Source organism: Tenrec ecaudatus, chromosome 13 (genome assembly GCF_050624435.1).
Source record: "Tenrec ecaudatus isolate mTenEca1 chromosome 13, mTenEca1.hap1, whole genome shotgun sequence".
Taxonomy (NCBI): domain Eukaryota; kingdom Metazoa; phylum Chordata; class Mammalia; order Afrosoricida; family Tenrecidae; genus Tenrec; species Tenrec ecaudatus.
Window position 1 is genome coordinate 75,356,689 of NC_134542.1, and position 14,347 is coordinate 75,371,035.

Below are 14,347 nucleotides of genomic sequence, written 5' to 3' on the forward strand. Positions count from 1 at the left end.
CTTCAGCCATCCTGCACTGTAATGGTAAAGCACAGAGACATGTACTGCGCACCAGCAGCCTCGACTCGCTTCCTCAGAGCAGAAGTGGAACCTAATTACCTCTGTAAAGGGGTTGAAGTTTGGGCAGCAATATAAGAAATGAGAAGTCATTTGCTTCTCTATTCTAAATATATGATATTTAATATTACGATGGAATGCAAACTCTCACCCCATTGTTCCTTGAATAAAATTCTAATAGTCATTAACCTGAATGCAGATGCTCTTTGATTTCAGAGCGAGGAGTCCTCCGTAAGCAGCTGTGATTGAACTCTCTCTGAAGACGTTCACATTTTATTAGGGATGGGGGGGTGCGGTATGAAGAAGAACGTGCAACTTTTCTCTAATGATGTAGGCATCCTTGAATTTCCATTCTTGGTCATGCGGGAGGCAAATCCTGAAAAGGATATAACACTGGAGAGTCTACCTTGGAATTATGTTCAAAGCTCAGAGTCGCTTTCTGAGACTAAGAGCTTTGCAGGCCATGTGTGCAGAAAAGGGCGCTCTGTCCCCAGTACTCTATCAATGTTGCTCTTCTTTGGTGCCCCGTCAGTTCTGATTCATAGTGACACTCAATGAAACAGAACAAAACATTGTCTACTCCTACGTCATCCTCACCATCATCGCTATGTATGAGGCCATTGTTGCAGCCACTGTGTCAATCATCTCAGTGAGGGGCTTCCTCTTTCTCACTGACCCTCTAATTTACCATGCATGATGTCATTCCCCAGGAACTGGTCCCGTCTAATAATACGACCAAAGAGAAAGAAATTCTGTTAGTAAAATAGAAAAATAGGCTCTGTAGTCCAAGGGCTTAGCAAAATCAGCGTATAATAACAAAAGTAATAGCTAAATTTTTTTTAGTTTTTTCTAAGCAACAGAATACATACATACATCATTATAGTTAATCCTCTCTGTATCATTATAAGGGCCCTCCTGGTTTTATTCAACTAACAATTCCTCAGAGGAAACGAGCTGCCAAGGAACCCCCACGGGAAAAGCCTACTTTCTTTTACAAGGTATCAATGAGTTAGAATCTACTCCAGGGCAGCCAACAAAACAGAAAAATATCAACTCCAACTCACGGCAACCACGTGTGTGTGGAATTGCATTCCATAGAGATTTCATTGGCTGGCGTTTGGTTGGTTGAAAGTAGATTGGCAGGCCTTTTAGTCTGAGGTGCCTCTGGATAAGGTAACCATTATTTTCATCCCCATTCGTATTAGTTTCTATTGCCACCATAACAAATTACCATAAACAGTCACTTAGGTTTATTTCCTTAAAGATTTGTAGGTCATATTCTCTATAGAAGAATATCTTTTCAAGTTCATTCAGATAATTGATGGAATCGGTCTTTTTGGAGTGTAGGACTGCGTCTGCCATGTCCTACACTGTCAGTTAAAGGCAGTTTCTAAGTCCTAGGGGCCACCTACATTGCCTGGTCCCCAGTCGTCATCCCACATCTGCAAACACAATGATGGTGGGTTGAGTCCTGTTGCTGCTCTTCCTTCAAACTGCCTTTGCTTCTTCCTGTATTACCAATGTCTGACAAATGGTTCTGACTTTCTCTTCCTTTTCATGGGAAGTCATTTTTAGATAAATGGAAATTGTTTATTTGAAATCAAGTGAATCCAAAAGTCAAGAAAACATTGGAAATGAAGGATAGATAAGTCTGAGGACACTCTCCCTTAGATACGTATTGTTAAGGACTATGTGGTACAGCTAGAATTCTAGAAAGGGGGTTAAAGAACCTCACATCAAGTAGGAGCCAGAGTAATGATAAATTGTCGAGTCTCATTCTTTCTCCACTTTACCTTGAACTGCTCGAAGACAGAGACCATATTCCATTTATTTTCACTTCCTCATGTTTAATGAAGAAATTAATTAATTAATTTGTATTTATGTTTTTCAAAAACTTGAAATAAGACCTATCCCTACTGAAGGGCATACACATTTAGCAAAATGATTAATGCCAGAATTTCATAAATAAAAATTTGCTACCATCATTTGCTAACCATCACATTCTACTTTTTTTCAGACTATTTTTTGAAAAGGGAACGAACAAAGTTGTTTTATTATTCAATGAAATAAATCGAAGAGTTTAGCAATATCTGAGGATTGATGTGTATTACAACATACAATGTCATTTAAGTTGTTATCACTTATTCTCTTTGATATCTAAATAGCTCAGTTTGCTTTATGGTTAATAAATAGAATGTTGAACAGAAATATTCCCCTTGTAATTGTCAATACCATAAGATATTTTAAGAACTTGTTACAGACTGTAGTCCTGGTGGTGATGGTAGGTAAGCATTGAACTACTACCTGAAAAGGTGGGAGCCCCATGGTGGGAGAAAGATGAAGCTATGGGATCAGAAGTAAGAGAGATTGTAAGTAATCAGGAAAATGTTCAAGAGGAATTACATGCTTTAAACTAAGTCTTGAAAGATGAATGTAGTATATCGAGGTAAAATGGGATGAAAGAAGGATGGGAAGTAATCTCAAAGCCTAGACACAGACCTCTCATACAAAGACTATAAAATTATTAAAGTTCAGAAGCTATCTTTGTAACAAGCAGAAATATGAAATTGACTCTCCACCAATATTTCTTGAAAATAAAAATGAAATAGCGAAAACGGACTTCCTAAAAGATAGTAAGTAGCCTGTCAGACTGTGTCACAGAAATATTTTGAAGGTGTACACAAATTATATGCAAAGGGAATTATCGGTACATATTTAAGAAGCTTTTGTAATCAACTTCTAGAGCATTAGACCAAGATAGGGATATGAGCTGGATGATTCTTTGGCAAGGATAAAGAGAATGCTTAAATTATCCCACTCTCTTTTTGAGAAATAGCGAGGAGGTCTCTTACATTTAGGCCATTAGAAGCTTCACATTCGTTGAAACAATATGAAAATGCAGTTTACTTTATCTAAGTATCTAAGTCTCTTGACTGATGCTGCCTTGAGCCTGGATAGAAACAAGACAAAAATCATTGACATCTTCATTTTTTTCCTCTCCATTTATCAGTATGTTGCCTATTGGTCCACTTTTGAGGATTGGAGCAGCAGCAAACAAGAGATCAAATGACAAATTGCATTGGGTAAATCTGCAGTGTAAGAACTCTTTAGTGTTGAATGGCAACGATGTTACTCTGAGGACTCGGTGTGTCTGGCCCAAGCCAACATATTTTTCAATTCCTCACATCCGGTTGAAAGTTGGACACTGAATATAGAAGATTGAAGATGGATTGATGCACTTAATTTGGGGTACTAGAGAGGAATATTTAAAGCACCATGGACCGGTAAAAGGACAAACAGCTCTGTCTTGTAAGAAATACGGCCAGAGTGCTCCTAGGAGGTCAAAGTGGCAATGTCTGACATACTTCGGACAGGTTGTCAGGAAAGACCACTGCCTGGAGAGGGACATCGCAGGTGGTCAACATTAAGAGGAAAGCCCTCAGTGAGATGAACTGACACTGTAGCTTCAACAATGGGCTCAAGCATACTAACAATTGCGAGGACGCTCCATGACCAGTCAGTGTTTTGCTCCGTTGTGCTTAACGTCACTGTGAATCAGAACAGACTTGATGACTCCTAAAAATATCAACAACTATCTAAAATATATTTTATCAACGACTACATTAATGCTAATGAATGCTTCAAAACAAATTTTATCTGTCAAATCACCAGCACTGAAACAAATTCTGATTAAGCTTACTTTAAGAAATCTGTTGAATCTATTTATTTTTAATTTCCACTGTCTCTTTTAAGAATCCCTCCTGGTGCTGGGGTTAATTGTTAGGCTGCTAACCACAAGTTTGGTTGTTCAAACCCAGCAGCTGCTCCACTTGTTGGGTGGAAGTGAGGCAAATGCAGCAATGAAGAGATAGATGAATTGCCTCTGACTATATTGCATTGCCACCCTTCAGTCCACAGAGACTAGAGATGAATGCAAAGAGGTATGTGTGTGAACTCCCAAGCTAGCTACTGATAGTTACTTAACCGAACTTGAATAATTAGGTCTGAGTTGACCAGAACCCTTCTGACTGAAGAGAACTATGTTTAGGTGCTCTACATTACTATAATTCTGATTTGCTTTTTTCAAGCTTGATTTGGACTGTGGCATGCTTACGGATGCATATGCCCAGGACTCCGCTAGAAATGAAGATACTTCACATCAAAGAACATGCTTCTCTCTTCAGAGTACTGGGTTCATAAGGACAGATAACTTAGAAATTATATATCTAAAATGGGGCCAAAAAAGTATGAATTAGCTAGCTTGTATGCTTTCATGAGTCTTCTTGGTCTCAAAATGAGAAGACAAGAGAGAATTCCAAATAAGTAGCTTCCTCTTTTCCTGACGAGTCTGGCTAAGAGAGAGTGGTAGAAGATGTTGGTAAGATTATGATTCAGTTGTGAATGATTTTTACCAGAATTAATTGTGACTGTAAAAACTGTAATTCTCTGTCGTCCTTCACCCACTTTTCTGTTGTTTGCCGCCTTGGCAGGGGTCTATAACTTATCAAGGGTTCATGAGGGAGGGTGGAAGGGGGAGGGGAAAAATTAGGAGCCGATACCAAGGGTTCAAGTAGAAAGAAAGTACTTTGAAAATGATAATGGCAGCATGTGTGCAAATGTGCTTGACACACTGGATGAATGTATGGATTGTGATAAGAGATGTAAGAGCCCCCAATAAAAGTATTTAATTAAAAAAAGAAAAATATATTTTAGAATTCATTTTCATTTTTAAATTGATAATTAGCCTATGGCATCTTGGATTAAAAAGAATAGTCACGAAAAACCCCTGCTATTCTCAAAGGTGGGTAGGGAGTGTTATTCATTCATGTTTGAAAAGGAGAACCTCCACAAGAGACAAGGGCGACACAAAGAGAAGAAAATTTGCTGGATATAATGTTTCTGTCCCCAGCAAATAAAGTGTCAAAAGTCAAACGCACTGCCATCTGGTCAGTCAATTCTGGTCACAGCAACCCTGTGGTGTGAAACAGAACCCCGCCTGTGGGTTTCTGGGACTGTGAATCATTATAAGAGTAGAGCGCTTCATCTTTCTCCTGCAGAGCAGCGAGTGACATCGAACTACTAACCAACACATGACCCACTGTGTCACCAAGGCTCCCTTAGAGGGCTCTAATTTGGTATTGGCTGTTTTTTTCCATTCCACTGAGTATTTAACTGAGCTATCACAGCATCAGGAACAGAGGAATCCAAGACCCTTCCAGAAAGAGGAGTCACTGAGAGGAATTACTGAAACCCGAATGAAGGCCAAATATGATAGTGGGACAAGAGGAAAGTAAAAGGAAATAGAGGAAAGAACTAGGAGGCAAAGGACATTTATAGAGGTCTAAATACAGGCATGTACATATGTAAATATATTTATCTATAATGAAAGGGAAATAGATTTATATACATATATTTATATGTTAAGTGTTAAGATAGTGGACTGACATTGGGCCTCTATTCAAGGACTCCCTCAATGCAAGCAATGCAAGAACACTTTGTTCTAATAACCTGGTGTTCTGTGATCCTCACCTTCCTGACATGTTTGCTGAAGATAAAATGGGTACATAAGCAAATGTGAAGAAAACTGATGGTGCCCGGCTATCAAAAGATATAGCATCTGGGATCTTAAAGGCTTGAAGATAAACAAGCAGCCATCTAGCTGAGAAGCAACAAAGTCCACATGGCGGAAGCACACCAGCCTGTGTGATCATAAAGTGTCGATGATATCAGGTATGAGGCATCAAAGACCCAGAACAAAAGGTCACATCAATGTGAATGAGGGGAAATGTGGAATGGAGACCCAAAGCTCATCTGTAGACAGTTGGACATCCCTTTACAAAAGGGTCACAAGGAAGACATGAACCAGTCGGGGTGCAGAAAAGCACTGATGAAACATACAACTTTCCTCTAGTTTTTTAATACTCCTACCCCCCCCCCACTATCATGACCCCAATTCTACCTTAAGAGCTAGAAACACAGGGAATCCAGGACAGATAAATCCCTCAGAATAAATAATGAGAGTAGTGATACCAGGAGGGTAAGGGTAAGGTGGGAGGAGAAAGGGGGAACCAATTACAATGATCTACATATAACCCCTACCAGTGGGACAAAACAACAGAAAAGTTGGTGAAGGGAGACATCTGTTAGTGTAAGACATGAAAAATTAATAATAATCTATAAATTATGAAGGGTTCATGAGGGAGGGAGGGTGGTGGAGAGAGAAGGAAAAAATGAGGAGCTGATACCAAGGGCTCAAGTAGAAAGAAAATGTTTTGAAAATGATGTCACCGCTCTTCCGCCACCATTTTAAATCCAGCTCCACACAACGCTCCACCGCAGCTACCGCCTCGACTGGGCTCGGTCTGCGCGCCAGCACCCCGCTGCCGACAGCTCCGCCGCCATGGAGGACATGAATGAGTATAGCAACATGGAGGAATTCGCAGAGGGTTCCAAGATAAACGCGAGCAAAAACCAGCAGGATGACGGTAAAATGTTTATCAGAGGCTTGAGCTGGGATACAAGCAAGAAAGATCTGACTGAATATCTGTCTCGATTTGCAGAGGTTGTTGACTGCGCAATTAAGACAGATCCAGTCACTGGCCGCTCAAGAGGATGTGGATTTGTGCTTTTTAAAGATGCTGCTAGTGTTGATAAGGTTTAGGAACTGAAAGAACACAAACTGGATGGCAAATTGATAGACCCCAAAAGGGCCAAAGCTTTAAAGGGGAAGGAACCCCCCAAAAAGGTTTTTGTGGGTGGATTGAGCCCAGATACTTCAGAAGAACAGAAGAGGGAGATTGAAAATATTTGGAGAGATTGAAAATATTGAACTTCCCATGGATACAAAACAAATGAGAGAAGAGGATTTTGCTTTATCACATACACAGATGAAGAGCCAGTAAAGAAGCTGTTAGAAAGCAGATCCACCAAATTGGTTCTGGGAAGTGTGAAATCAAACTTGCACAGCCCAAAGAGGTGTATAGGCAGCAGCAACCGCAGCAGAAAGGAGGAAGGGGTGCTGCAGCTGGTGGTCGAGGTGGTACTAGGGGTCGTGGACGAGGTCAGGGCCAACTGGAACCAAGGGTTTAATAACTATTATGATCAAGGACATGGAAATTACAATAGTGCCAATGGTGGTGATCAAAACTATAGTGGCCATGGCGGATATGATTACGCTGGGTATAACCATGGAAACTATGGATATGGACAGGTATAGGCAGACTACAGAGCACGTACGGCAAGGCATCTCCAGGGGGAGGCGATCACCAAATCAATTACCAGCCGTACTAGAGGAGGCCACTGGAGAAAACAGGAGGAGATGCTAAAGCAACCCATCTTGCAGGACAACTTTGAAGACTGGCCTTCTGTTGATCTAAGATGACTATTTTGTAAGACTTTTAGTGTACAAGACACAATGGTGGCCACCTGTATATAGCTGCGAATTAGTTTTCTTTGTTTTTACTTTGTCCTTTGCTATCTGTGTTTTGACTCAATGTGGATTTGTGTTTATACAATTTTTATTTGTATGATTTCATGTTAAACCTCAAATAAATGCTTCTTTATGTGATTGTTTTCTGTATCAGGTACTAAATAGCTCTGTCAAAATGTAATATTAAATAAGCAATAATTTTGGCACAGTTTCATAGGAAGGTGTTGATCCTCTTTAAGAAACAGTGTAGTCCTTTATGAATAGCCAGCCAGTCGATTTTTATAGACATTCTGTGTTCTAAAGGCTTTTCTACCTTGATCCATGGTCTGATAGGAGAAGATTTAGCTAGTTGTACAATGTTATTTCTCAAAATCGTTCGGCAAAACTCCAGTATGAAGTGTAGTTAGTAAACCCATCAAGGTTTTGGCAGAGGAGCGTAACTAACCAAGTAAAAAGAAATCTAGTCCAAAAAGTACTTTAAGGTAGTGGCAGAATAGGTTTTGTTGGTCTCACAGCTGTGCAGTCTTGAGTAGGTTGGTTTTTAGAGGGACATTTCTTGGGAAGCTAATAGATTATTGATGCTGTGGTGGTGACAAGTTCTTATGAAAAAAGTTACTAGTAGATTTTTTTTCAATGGTTGGTGCGTGAATTGAGTAAAGTATTCAGATAAAGGAGCAGTGGAAGAATGCTGGGTTCGATCTTGCCAAACGTAACTGTGTGTCAAAAGTGTGGCTGGGTTTGTTTTGCTTTTCACATTGCGATAGATTTTGTCCATTAAAAATGGGAGTCCAACAGGAACATTGCTGGATTTAGGGGTAGTTCCTGGATGTACAAAAATGGCTATTGAGTTTTATTTCTGTATAGAGTTGGTAGTTGAAGTCATATCCATAATATGACAGTCATTTAAGATTATGAAATGTACATTTCATATACAGATAGTATGTGCAGACTAGACACTTTGCAGTTAACTGACTCTGTCAATCTGATGGACATTTTTCCTCAATTCTTGGAACTATCTTCCTATGTACTGGGGCATTGTTTTATCCCAGTGTTGCTATTGGATCTTAACACCCAGGTTCTGTACTACCAGTGTTGGCTGTCAGAGAGGATTGTGTTTGTTGCAACCAGAACCGATCAGAGAATTTAAGCATGTCAAAAGTCAGAGGGTGCAGTGTTTATAGTGAATTCTGCACATTTATGATTAGGTGGCAAGTTAACATTGAGGTAGTCCTTTCCCTGATACAAACTCATCAGCCAAGTCTTGCTATGTTGAGGATATTTACAGCTAGTATTCTGTCAGTTGGAAGCATGAGTAAATGAGCTTGGTTTTCTCCAAGGGCCTTTGGTTGACATTGTGACTTCGAAACTAGTTTTAAACCTTATTTTTCACTAATTTGAATTAAATGCAAAAGCGCCAAGGATGTGTGCTCTACGTACTACTTGTAACTAAACAGCATAATCTCATTCCCAAGTAATTTGGAAGGAAACGGTCCGTTGAAGGGATGAGGGTAGAATCTGCTTGCATTTGACATACTCGACCTGCGTGTGTTGCATACATGGTGAATTGTTTGTTTCTGTGCTGCTGCACATCCTACAATTAGAAGTATGGTTAAACAGTTACTTTACTACAAACTCATAGCCACATTTGTAAGATTAGGGTTCTTAAGGGTAAGATGTCTAGGTAGAAGCAGATAAAGCCTTGTATTTTGTCACTTTGGTGCTTACTTTCATAGTGACAAATCCTTTGCTATTCATGTAAAAAATAAGGGCATCTCTGAACAAATTGATTATCACTAACCTAGATTTACCAGATTTTGGTAGGATGTCAACCACAGGATAATTTAAACTGATTTAAAAGGTGATTCGGGGACATGTAAATATAAGGATTTGGGGAAAATTCCATTCCTTATTTCAGTTTTAAGGCCTTGTACAACATAGAAGATGATGATGTGTGTGTATTTATACATCTACAAAGGGGATTCAAAATGCTGGGGAAATTCTAAATTTTTCCATGACCATGAAATTTCCCTCATACCATGTGAAAAAAAAATAGCGTTAAGTAAAATTAGGAAATAAGATTTTGTAAAAAGTTTCTCTTAAATTTTTATGCTAGTAGGATATTATCTAATGTCTCAACTTTTGAAGCAAAAGCAATGTAATTCCTGTTACTTTTTATATAAAATAAATTTTTAAACTTATTGCTTAAAAAAAAAGAAAATGATGTCACCATATGTACAAATGAGCTTGACACAATGGATGGATGTATGGATTGTGATAAGAGCTCCCACTAAAATGATAAAAAAAACAAACAAAAACAAAGAGGAGTCACTAGCAGAGCATTTGTGAGACCCAGAGCAGAGGCGCCAGACGCTGAAGCACCAAGACCACAAGACTGCAGAGGAGCCACACGGACACCATTGGACAGAGCAAAGGGATGAGACCCCCAGCCAGCTGAGGGAATCAAGCTGAGTGCCCTTGGGGAGGAGGCTGGCTTGCAGAGGGTGATGCCTTTTGGACATTTAGCAGTATTGAAGGATCTTTATAACAGGTATCCAAGCAGGGTAGAAGCCAAGCGGCCATGTGGCTGAGGCTGAGGTCCCAAGAGAGAGTGCTTGCCAACATGCTTATAAAGAAACACTGCAGACAAAAAGCCTATATCCTTAATGTTTTCTAATTGTGACCTCTGTTAACCTTTTAACTTCCCTAAGGGAGGATTCCTGGGGGTGTAATTGCTGCCCATTGGGCTGTGCTCTACATGGTCAGCAATTCGAAACCACCAACAGCTCTGCAGGAGAGCGACTGGGCTTTCTACTCCGGTAAAGTTATAATCTGAGACACCCGCAGGGGGTCGCTAAGAGCGAGCATGGGCTCTATGGCAGGGAGTTTAATTTAATTTAATACGCCCACAATCTTGAGTATTGCCTTCTATGGAGGCCTTGCACCAAATGATGTAACCCAGCAGAGAAGCACAGCAGGGTGCCATAGGAAGGGCCAGGGGCGCCAGAACTGGATAAAGAAAGATGGAGAAGGAGGCGGGTCTCACCTCTGCTCCATGGGGCTCGTCCTTGGTCAGATGTGGAGGTAAAAATATCCTCCCTCCTGAAACAGGTCAGGCCCACACACCAATCCCTCACCATTTTAACACTAACCTTGTAAGACATAATTTTAAACTATAAATCTGTCCATTCCAGTTCTACTCCCGCTGTGAATTTGACTATCCATCCACATTTACTGAATCAAAATCTACATCTTAACAAGATCCTCCAGATCTATAAACTTCATTCATTTTTGCTCTACCCTCTACATACAAAAATATTTCATCTCAGTCATAAGCATTATAATTAAAACTATGTTAAAAATCATAAGTATGAAAACATATAGAATATCACTGATCCTCAAAAGTCTTACTTTTTTGTGCTGTAGGGAACTTCTCGCTCACTCTGATGTGCACACAAGATCCACCTGGGAACCTTGTCAAGGTGCAGCTCCAGTGTTGCGATTCCATATATGTGGGGTGGAAACACAAATTCTCATCACAGGTTAGAATCTAAACTGGTCTAAAGCCCTATTCTAAACATTCTTGAGGGGAAATGATTTTAAACAAGGAAATACCTCTCCACGGTCCTTCTAATGGATGTACTTTAAAGAAAGCCAAGGGGAATTTTAAACTCCACATACATTTTATGGAACATTCAAATGAATATCTGTGACTAATCTCAAGAGCATTTGAATAAAAAATAGAACAATTTTGATGTTCTGAGTTGAATTATTAAGTAAAAATATTCAGTTATCAGATAGTTAATTAAGTGGAACTGACTGTATTCATTAAAATATTTGTTCCAAACAAATGTATTTAACATTCAGATATTATGCAGAATAGGTGACAATTGCATATCTCCATGGAGATCAATAATGGGATTCAGATCATTGTGTAAAGAGTCTGCAAGTTTAATGCAGAGAGAATGTCATTATTATTTCTCTCTTAATGATGGTCATTATGCGCAAACACTGATTGAATTCCATTTGTTACCTGCATTTGAGCTGAGAGGAATAATTACAATTTAAGTGTCTCCATTAAAATTCATAAAAGAATATGAATGCAAAAATTATACTTGAAACTGACAAAATATACTTTGAGGATATAAATTGTGTTTTCTGATAGGCCTCTTAAAAGTATTAAAAATAGCTTCATTTTAATAAGACGGCATGTAAAGATCATGTGTTATCCTCACCTTTATGTTAATTTTAATGCTGCAATGCATAACTAATAATAAAAAGTAAAATAAATAATTTTTTTAAAGTAAAATCAATTAAACAATATGCCAGTTGTCACCAGTACGTTTGAAGATTCGGCCACAGTCATCCCTTTGCTTAAAGGGTTTTTAATTGCTGTGCGATTTTGAAATTATGTTCCATCATTCCATATTCTGGTGGTATCTTTCTACTAGTTACTACCATGGGTAGCTGATAGATCCAAGATTTGGACGGGCTTAAACGTGCATGGTTCTATTCCATCCGTCTGGCATATGTTTCTTCACTCGTGCGTACCACTTGGCCTCTTCCATTTTAGGTGTTAATAGTTATCATGTTCAGGACTCCACCAGCCTAGCGTTTTCAACGGATTAGCCTGCATTTCCCCCAGAATGCAGCAAAATGCACCAAGATGTTATCTAGGGTGTCATTGATCCTTCAAAGTCTCCTTTTAGTGGCTGGAGGAAGTTCTCTCTAACCTCCAGGAAATGAGGTTGAGTATTTAATGCTGTGGAACCTGTAAGAGAAATGGCAGAAATGGAGCAGTGAAGTGATCATGCTGGTAATCAGGTATCTGAAGATATAAGAGGGGAAATGTTGTTTTCTTCCTATAGCTAACCCCATTCTCTAGCCCTAGAGAAGCACTAAAATATTGAAGTATATTGTATTTCAAAACGTTTACATTATGCATTATATATGTATTTGTACAATGAAATAAGAACAAAGAAATAAGAGATGCACACGAGATAATTTTTTTAAGTATTGGTGGTAGACTTAGGATCTGAATTCAGACGCTTACCTTTGACTCAATCACTTTGCAAATAGTTTCATTGGCTGTTGTCATTTTTAGTATATCGATTTACATTTGTTTTATTCTTCTTATCTCTACCTGCAAAATTTTCCATGTTTAATGTATATTATTATTATTTTTAATAAATGGATGAAATTATGTTTATGATTATGTTTATGAGGATGAAACTAACTGCAAATATAATCAAAGTACTTGCTATAAATTAAAACGCATAGATTGCATTACCATCAATGTGTACATAGTATAGAGTACCTGATTTGGTCTGGCTAGAGCCCAGATGGCACTGTCAGATGAGTCAGACTGCTAACTGCGAGGCTGGCAGCTCAACCTCATCAGCCACTCCTCAGGAGAAAGAGGAGGCGGTTTACTAAATTTTACCAGGTCTTGGAACCACTAAGTACAATGGCTATGAGTCAAAATAACCTCGATTGGTTTGTTTTTGGAGTCGGGCACAGGTCAATCTTGGTGGTGGAGTGGTTAGATATTTGGCAGCTACCTAAAATGCCAGTGATTTAAAACCACCAATCACTTCATAGGAGAAAGATGTGCCTGACTTTTCCCCAAAATATTATGGTCTATGACCCACACGGTGAAATTCAACTTTGTTCTAGGAAGTCATGATGAGTAGGCATCAACTCAACAACAAAGGTTTGGTTTTTAAGTTGTTTTTTTTAACTATGTACATTCATAATTTCTCAAGTTTTTATATTCCTGATCTTGCCAATCCACCAGTATGAGATAAAATGCATAGATTATAATTCCACTGGACACTACACCCTAGCTGTGGTCCATGACAATTGTCCATGAGAATCTGACTCTCTTGAATCCGGATAGAAGATGGGTGGTGGAGAATAATGTAGGTTTATGGATGAGGAGCAGCAGGAATCCCTTTCCTTTAGATATGTTCAATGAAGAAAGAAGAAATGAAGGAAATGGAGAGAGAACAAGAAAAAAAAATCTGAAACAAAGAAAATGTCCAACTTTGAGAACAGAGACTGCTGACTAAAATAGCAAACACGGCACAACTTTTTGGATTGTGTTGTCTCTATCTGACACTCTCTTCAGGAGATGGGAACATTGAAGGGGGAGACAAGTCTTTCTTTTCAGACAAGACAGAACACCCAAAAAGCACATCTTCCAGCAAGTAAACAGAAGGAATGCTGGAAACTACCAGAATGCAGTTTGCAATAATTCCTTTTCTGTGGAAAACAAAAAACAAGCCACATCTGCTCCTTTGAAGAAAAGATTGGACTCACCTTAAGGAGCAGAGCAGTGGTTAACAGGCTATGTGGATGTGCCCTAAGCTTTTGGATTCTATCAGTATCTATCAAATGGTTTAGATCAACTGGGATTAAATCTTAGTATAAAAAAAGCATGCAGAAAATAGCAACCAATTGGATTTCTTAACTAGCTGCTCCTGATTGACCTCACATTCTGCTTTCTGAACTGCCGTTCTGCAGGTATGCAAATCTTTACACTTTCTAAATCTGTGGTAAAACTTACACCCATCCTTTTTCCAGCCTGTTCAAGCTAATCAAATGCTCCGCTCTGTCACGCCTTATTTCTTAGTTCTCTGACATGGCAGGAGAAGTTCATGGCAACCGTAATTGGTCTTTATAATTCTTTGGGAAATATTCAGTGCATGTAACAGGAAGTGAACGGTTTCCAGAATGAAGAATCAGGCTTAATTGTTTAAAAAGATTGAAATGGTGAAATTAAAACCGTGTAATATACTGCAGTCAGGAAGAGGACCATTCTCTTCCCAGGTACTGCACTGAAGAGCATGCGCTCCAAGTGTG

General features: G+C 39.1%; 1 pseudogene; it reads left to right on the forward strand.

Annotated features, from left to right (window-relative positions):
• The first annotated feature begins 6,338 nt into the window (after window positions 1-6,338).
• Window positions 6,339-7,347, forward strand: LOC142424008 (heterogeneous nuclear ribonucleoprotein D-like pseudogene; annotated as a pseudogene).
• Window positions 7,348-14,347: the final 7,000 nt, after the last annotated feature.